Raw genomic sequence first — 8,820 nt, forward strand, 5'->3', positions numbered from 1 at the left:
TGGTCATGTGTGTAGGAAGTTGGATGCTCATTTTGGTATTGGGAAGAAGAATACATCGATATATTGATAGGCACTACAAGAAATTTGTCAATTTGTCACCATCACTATTGGTTACTGAAAGGTCATTGTTTTTCATTTGCGACCTTTTTTTGACCAAAAATAGATGGTCAAAAGCTGACAGTCGTAAACTAAAATAAGAGAAGGTCGTGGAAGGTCACGACCAAAACAAAAGGTCGTTGATCCTATGACCTTCTGTTTTGGTCGCTAGCTCTCTGCCCAGGCCACGTCGGATCCGACGTGGCAAGCTGATGTTGCAAAATTGCGACCAAATGAAAAGGTCATTGACAAGATTCAGCCCGGTCCGATTCGGTGTTTTACATGGGCCGAGCCCAATAATTCAGCCCATTTATTGTTTTTTCTTTCAATTTTGGTCAGCTACATGGGTCTGGCCCAACAATTCAGCCTTTTATTTATTTCTGGGCCATGGCCTTTTAACATTGTTTGGGCTATTATATTTTGGAGCTGGTCCACTTGTCATCATCTCACACATTGGGCCCACTTGACAAAATTTTCAAAAGTGCTCAAATTATTTTCATAAATGGGTCCCACAAGTCAGGTTTCCATTCCACACATTTTCAAATCACATACATAATCAATATTTCAAACAGAACATTACAAATGTAGTTCATCAACTAACGCTAAGTCTACTACAATCTGTACATAGTCTATAACAACCCAAATATGCCTACAATTACAATATAACAACATTTACAGTCTATTACAGTCAAACAAAAGAGACGACTCTTTGCTGAGTAGGGCTATCTGGCTTCGAACTTCAAATTTCGTAGACCTCCTGTTCATCAATTGCGAGCACCATGCACCTTGGTTGGACATGAAGCGCTTGTCCTCCGTTGCACCATGCACCTTTGATGAAAGACGGCTGATCGCTAAAACCTGTGAATATCGGAAAAGAGCTATTCAGTACAAAAAGTAAATCACGACAATATGTCAGCAGTAATAAATACAAAATCTGAACAAAAAGAACTACTCCTAGTTAGAATTATTTTTGTTTTGGTAAGGTATAAGAGCAGCAGGTAAAGATAACATGAACAGATTGTTTGATCAGATAAGCTATATGATTGTATCAACACGTGTAATGCATGGTACAGGTCAAATCCATGATATGAAACATAGATAAACCAGTAGTCTAAGATTAAAAATTCTGTAGTCTAAATTAGTAGCAGTTTAACAGTCTGTAGTCTAAGTTTCCAAGCTTAACAATTAGTCATGCATAAGTGTTTGACATAAAAAAACATACAGAAGTGCAGACTCGAGATTGACAATTAGGATGCATGCTCTAAACATACAGAAGTTCTACAGAGCAGCAGCAATGGCATCATAGTTGAGTTGCCAGACCAAAACAAAGGCATGCATGCATGCATGCATGCATGCATGCATGTATGTATGTATGTATGTATGTATGTATGTATGTATGTATGTATGTAACAAAATCAGCCAAACTGAATATGCATCATCAGCTGATTAAAAACAGTGGATAATACTATAGTTCATCAACTGATATGGGCAGCTAGCCAAGTTTCCCGATGGGAAGAGCTCACAAGAGCAGACAAAGAGCAGACAAAGAAATGGATAAATGCATGTGTTTCTGAAACTACCTGAGACTTAGAAGCACATTCACTTTAGAGACTCATCTTTTCAAGCATTCAATCAAATGGCCTTATAATACCAGACAAAGAGGAGTTGCAATGGTATGCACTTATCACATCTATAGGAACCATGCTTAAAATCCACACATACATATACATATCCCAATAGAACAGAGCTAGCAAGCAAACTAGCAGCCATGCACTTGATAACCTGCCCTGCACACTCTTACTACCTAAAATAACTTGCATTCCACAAGAACGGCAGATGTACAATGTTTAAATTGGATATATAATTTTACTTTTTCTCGGAAGCATGCTTGGAACCCACATGTTACATATCTATGCATATATCCCCATACAACAACAGAACCAATACAGCAACTAAGCCTATAATTTTTTTGCTCCCAGCCAGCATCATGAATTTTCTCAGCTAGTACAACCTACCAAGCTGGTCACTGCCTCAGCCATAGTACTGGAGTAGAAAATACAGAAGCAATTTTCAGCTGACAGTACACCATGGTGCAGCCAAATGAACAGCGGCAGCATATGAATATTCGCAACTAGAGGAAGAGATAGGGGCGCAGGGGAGGGAGGGCGGATGGGGATTTGGGGATTACCGAGCCCTGGATCTCCTCCCGGACAATGAAGAAGGGGTCCTGCGCGGAGCTCATGGCGGACGCCGGAGGTTGGTGAGGTCGGCGAGGGGCAGCAGCAGCCTCCAAGGACGCAGCCCCAGCAGCAGCACCTCGTCGGCTCCTCCGGCTCCGGCTCTGGCGATTGCCCCGGTCCGGCCAGCACGATGAAGCGCCGCGCATCGAAGCACGCACACGCGCGCCGGCGAGCAAGCCAGGTGTAGTGCTTCATCGACTCCACATTGAGTAGTGGTTCAGGGAGATGTCATGGACCTACAAAAACAATTAAAGAGAGCAAATAATAAGGTAACATAGCCAATAAATTGCAGATTTTGAAAGCAACTATAGTTATTCAGAAAACATGGTTGCTGCAACTTTAAGCCAAGCAGTACACATTCATGTCAAATATACATGTGTAAGATACTAGAAGCATTTCATTGCATATCTATGTGTACTGCTATAATTTTACGCCAAGCAGTGCACTAGTACATCAATTACACTAAGCATCAACCCACTGTTTAAAAAAGTATTTTATCATCATTCTTCAATATCTTGAATTTCAGAATGGCCACTGTTTGTATTTTAATGAAGAACACCCCAAGCAAATAACAATAGATGGGCATTAAGACAAAAAAAATTGGCAATCGCAACATCATGTTTCAGCAGCAGTGCAGTACAAATCCTTGTGTAGCACAAGCAAGAGGACCATGTCCTACTCCTACACATAGTAGATGGCAAGAGTGAGAGCGGCGCTTACTTGGAAGTGCTAATAAAGTGGCGGTATTATTCTAGGGCCGCTGTATTCATCTCTAGGGCACAGCAAAAGCAAGCCAAAGAGGTAAACTTCAGTCCCATTACAGAATGCAAATTCCATACTACAAACAATACAGTGATTATCATAGCATAAACTCTATTGTCTGAACAAACATTTTAACTCCCATTGCGCTAGAGATAAGATGACATTTTGGATCAATCAGAAAAAGGTAATGCATTCATCAATAAAAAATGGCAGCAAAAGCAAGCCTAAGAGCCAAACTTCACACTGAGTTTCCAATCCAAAACCTTACACTACAGACTGGACTAGTACATTGACCATCCTAACATTCAGAGCCAGAAGAAAGCAACACACCTGAGACCTTTTCCTCCCACCAGTAGATGAACCGTACCAGAGGTTGGCCCCCTGCTTGTCCATCTTGTAGAGCTCGTACCAGTGCTCGACCACCTTCGATCCGAGCGCTCCGAACCCGGTCGCCAGCATGACACTTGCAGGCAAGGCAGTAAGCTATGGATCACAACAATATGCATCGGATGGCAACAATAACATCAACAAGTACAAATAGCAGCATAATCACTGTATAATCAATCAGTAAGCATAAATAGCAGCAGCAAGCATTCTCTCAATCACAGACTACACTAATCAGCACCCCTCTCTCTCAATCTATCTCCAGCAGATGAAATAGCAATCTCTCACTCATCCCAGCTCAAGCCTCTTCCATCTAAACTAGAGTCTGAACCCAACAAGGTATATTCATCCGCGACCATCTACAACTCAGAAAAGTCTCACAGTCGCATGCATGAAAAAAAGATCTGGTTTCACAGTTAGTACTATACTAGTCTCGGCATCCTTGAACCCCTTAATCTTCTGTTCAAAAGAACAAACATGCGATACTGGAAGTCCAAAAAGCATCCAGCCAAAAAGAGGAGGAAATAGGCAGGCACTTCAACTCAAGATACAGTTCAAGGATCCCGGCACAAATCTTGTGACCTCTCTTACAGAAGCTCCACACGCTGCAAAACAAGACGAAAAGAACGTCATGACAAGGTTCAAGTAATGGAAACGTGCCATCATGATCCTGGCTAATCACAAACACAGGTCACCAGTACTCCCCAATAACATTCAAATCAAGCGCGAGCGCGAGAGGGGATCAGTCGTTGGCGCATACCCTGGAGGACGTAGGCAACCTTGGCAGAGTCGGAGTAGCTGGGGAGCGACATGCCGAGGTCGAAGGAAGACGAAGGAAGAAGGCTTCCTCTCGTCTCCGTCGAGGTCGGCTCTTGACGACGACGCGAGTCCGGCTCGATCTGGACCCCGCCTGAGGTGGGACGAGGACGAGACGCAGCCGTCCCCTCGTGCAGACGGAGGTCCAGATCGATGCTCTGGTGCGATCCGCGCGAGATCCCTCTTCTCTTCTGATGGGAGGAGGAGAGGGAGGGGGCGGCGGGTGTGGGGGGAAGAGAGCGGGACCGGCGGCCGGCGACGAGGTCAGACGGGGCGGTGGGTGGCGGCGGCGAGGAGGGAGCGGATCTGGCCGTGGGCAACGTTGCTCGAGAGGATCTACGGAGAGGGAGAGAAGGGGAGAGGGCGCCAACGATGGAGTGAAGGCCGGGGTTGGGGAAGACAACGGAGGCCGCCGGCGGCTGGCTCTGCCTTTGCCTTTGGGGATCGAGAGTGGAGTTGGGTGGTCACTAGTGGCCGCAGGAGAGATCGAGGAGGCCGGTGAAGCAGCGGCAGCTGGGATCGACTGCTAGGGTGGGGAATGACGAAGCGGCGCGCATAGAAGCACACGCACACCAGCAAGCCATCCGGCCGTGGCTGCTGCGGGGGCGACTGGAACAGGAGGGGTGGTGGATGGGAGGAGGGGCGGCAGAGGAGGGATCTGGATCGGGGAGAGGAAGGAAGAGGGAGGCGGCAGCGCTTGACCTAGGGTTTCTTGGGAAAGAAGAGGATCGAGAGACGAGGGTGTGCCGCGTGCGTGTGTTTAACAGAGGTTAGTAAGAGACGTTGGATCCATGGGAGGTGGACGGCTCAGATCGACTGTGGTGGGATGATCCGTGAACTCTATTTTTAGTGCTAAAAACAGGGGTTGTGAAGCAGCTATCAAAAATATTTTGCAAAATGGCATCACTAAAATTTTCACTTAAGTTAGACCATATCTTATGGATGATCACCAATTTGATTGCATTTCTGATCTTTCTAGCTACGAATGGTCATGCCCGCCATTTTGACCGCATTTAAATGTGCATAATAATTTAAAAAAATAATGAAAAAAGTGAAATCATTCGCATTCTGTCATTATATGTGACCGAGTTTTCAGAAAAAATAACAAACTTGAACTACGACAATTATTTTTGAAAAGTGTTCACCTCTCGTGTGTGAAGATTCACGACTTTAAAGCCAAATAATCAATCTTATGGCCGCATTCATGGATTAGTTTGTTCAAATGATCTCATATTGTGCATGAGGGTGCATCTTGAAATGAAAAACAATGTTGCATAAGGAAGTTTTCATTTTCTTTCGACGAAAAAATTATTTTCCATTTTTCAAGTGCGCAAAATGAGTTATTTTGTGAAAAACCTATCATATATTTGTTGCAAATTTGGACCAAATCATTTTACTAAAATATTAGGCCATATTTAATACACAATTGACCAAATGGTTGGGTGTCAAAAGCCTTGATCCACCTCTGGTGAAAAGACAAATTTCTGCCGATTCACTAGGAAGCAAGTCAAATTTGAACTGCAACTGCCTCATAGTTTGCTCTTTATTTTTTCCAAAAATAATTTCTAGGTACATAATTATCTATTTAATCAGAGAAACACCAAAAAAATTCTAAGATTCAACCACTAGGTAGAAACGGTCATTCCCGCCGTTTTGACCGCATTTTGAAACGGGCATAAAAAATTCAAAAAAACAAAAAATTGGAAAACCTTCGCATTGTGTCATTATATGTGACCAAGTTACCAGGAAAAATAATAAACTTGTAATGCGGCAATTCTTTTAAAAAGTGTTATCAGAAACGAACTATCATGTGTGGAGATCAATGGCTTTCAAGCCAAATGATAAATCTTATGGCCACATTCATGGCATAGTTTGTTCAAATGATCTCATATTGTGCACGAGGGTGGATATTGGAATGGCAAACAATGTTGCCTAAGGGAGTTTTCATTTTCTTTGGACGAAAAATCAATTTTCCATTTTTCGAGTGCGTGAAATGAGTTTTTTTGTGTGTGAAGGACCTACCATATATTTGTGCAAAATTGGACCAAATCAATTTTATAAAATACTAGGCCATATTTAATGCACAATTGATCAAATGGTTGGGTGTCAAAAGCCTTGATCCACCTTTCGTGAAAAAGACGAAGTTTCCGCCGATCCAGCAGGAAGTGGGTCAAATTTGAACTGCAGCTGCCTCATAGTTTGCTCTTTATTTTTTTTCAAAAATCATTTCTAGGTACATACGTATCTATTTAATCAGAGAAACATCAAAGGTTTTCCAAGATTCAACCACTAGCTAGGAACGGTCAAGCCCGCCGTTTTGACCGCATTTTGAAACGGGCATAAAAAAATCAAAAAATTGGGAAACCTTTGCATTGTGTCATTATATGTGACCAAGTTGCTAGGATAAATAATAAACTTGTAATACGGCCATTGTTTTAAAAAAGTGTTATCAGAAATGAGCTATCATGCGTGAAGATTCATGGCTTTCAAGCCAAATGATCAATCTTATGGCCACATTCATGGCATAGTTTGTTCAAATGATCTCATATTGTGCACAAAGGTGCATCTTGGAATTCGAAACAATGTTGCCTAAGGTAGTTTCTATTTTCTTTGGGCGAAAAATCAAATTTCCATTTTCCAAGTGCCCGGAATGAGTTTTTTTAAGGACCTACCATATATTTGTTGCAAAATTGGACCAAATGAATTTTATAAAATACCAGGCCATATTTAATGCACGATTGACAAAATGGTTGGGTGTCAAAAGGCTTGATCCACCTCTGAAAAAAGACAAATTTCCGCTGATTCAGTAGGAAATGGGTCAAATTTGAACTACAGCTGCCTTATAGTTTGCTCTTCATTTTTCCAAAAATCATTTATAGTTACATAAGTATCTATTTAATAAAAAATACATGGTTTGGTGCCGATACGTCGGGGTTTGGACGATGGCCGAGGGCCCCAACTCTAGAGCGCGTAAACTCACATGCCCGCCGTGTGGTCACCGCGTGACCGTGGCGTTGCGATGCGTTCTGGGTGGCCTAGGCATGTCTAGTGCGTTTAGCACTCCCCAGGCAGGTGCTTGGAAGAAAATTACAACATAAGATTCTCATGAGGAGACCGAACTATGCTCAAACATGAATTAGCAGCCAAGTGTTTGATTAGCGGTACGGGAAATGCACATTGCCGATGGGCGTGAGTTTTTGCTAAGGATGATCATCTACTAAGAAGACTGTCTTCACAAATTTTCAGCTCAAATGGAGGAGCCTAGGTGGCATTTGCTTTGCAACGTACCACACTAGACAAAAATATGAATGTTGAAGATAGACTCAAATGAATGAATGGGTTGATCTGAAATTTGGAGGAGGATGATAATTTGGGTATGTGAAGCCACTTTAAAAATTTCATACCATTTGGATACATAAAAATGGTACTTCCTTCATAGTGCTCTCCACTGAACAGAAAATTGGGAAAAATGCCGAGGGAAATTGGCTAGAATAAATGAGCTAAAATTTGGTGGATGGAGGTTCTATGGGCAGGGTCATGTCGTGGTAAATTTTCAGCAATTATAAATTTACATAAAACATAGTTGCTTCACAAACTGAAAATATCACTAGAAACAAAGATTGGATGTTGAGCTCACATGTATTATTAGATGGGGCTCAAATTTGGTGCAGAGCTATGATTTGGGAATATAGAAGATGTGGCAAAAATTCAGCTCATTAGGATATGCCTAGCTAGTACTTCCTTCAGAACAGTTCGAGCTGAATAAAAACTTTGGAAATTTGCCGAGGAAGATTTACCAAGCAAATGGAGTTGAATATTGTCATGAGGCAATGATTTGGATAGTAAAGAATGCCCAATTTTTTGGGAATTTTGGGAATGACAGAAATATAGGTTGCTTCACAACCTAGGGCAAAAATTGACACATGGACATGACACATAGGCAAAACTGATGAGGTGGAGCCTAGTCATAGCAATCCACCACAATTTACAAGGTTATGACCATCTACATTGGTCGTGATCAGCTAGAAATAAGGCAGCGGACCAGTGTTGTCTGCTTCATGACCATTTCGTGTAAGGAAATTATGACCTTTCTGACCAAAATGGTCGTTATAGTTTAGGGTTTGGAGCCCCCCGAACAACTTTTGACCAATTGATCTCAAATGGTCGTAGATTTATGACCAATTCTTCCAGGGTCACTGACAGAAAGGTCACAAGTTGACATATTTCTTGTAGTGAGGAAGAAACATAATAGATGTCCGTGCACTCCTTGGTAGAATTGAGGCTAATGATGCGGCTGCATGTGCAATTAGAGAAGAAACTAGAGGGGAAGCAACGTCTACTTCTTTAGAATCAAAGAAGAAGAATGAAGAATGCAAGATCAAGAATCCGCAGACCAACAATCAAGACATGGAGAAGAAGTTGGTCTAACTAGTGGGAGCAGTTAAGGAAGTTGGATATCTTCTAAAATGCCTAATTGTGGTTCTTGTTTTGTTTGGTCTTGGTATTGTAGCAATGATTTGGT

General features: G+C 42.3%; 1 long non-coding RNA gene across 1 annotated transcript; it reads right to left on the reverse strand.

The window, feature by feature from the left end:
* Positions 1 to 589: 589 nt before the first annotated feature.
* Positions 590 to 5,031, reverse strand: LOC123123017 (uncharacterized). The gene is made up of 4 exons (XR_006460445.1): positions 4,243 to 5,031; positions 3,429 to 4,087; positions 2,285 to 2,572; positions 590 to 954 (listed from the first exon to the last, which is right to left on the reverse strand). It is a non-coding gene; the product is annotated as an uncharacterized lncRNA (long non-coding RNA).
* Between the last annotated feature and the right edge of the window lie 3,789 nt (positions 5,032 to 8,820).

The sequence above is a fragment of the Triticum aestivum genome, chromosome 5D (assembly GCF_018294505.1).
Source record: "Triticum aestivum cultivar Chinese Spring chromosome 5D, IWGSC CS RefSeq v2.1, whole genome shotgun sequence".
Lineage (NCBI taxonomy): Eukaryota > Viridiplantae > Streptophyta > Magnoliopsida > Poales > Poaceae > Triticum > Triticum aestivum.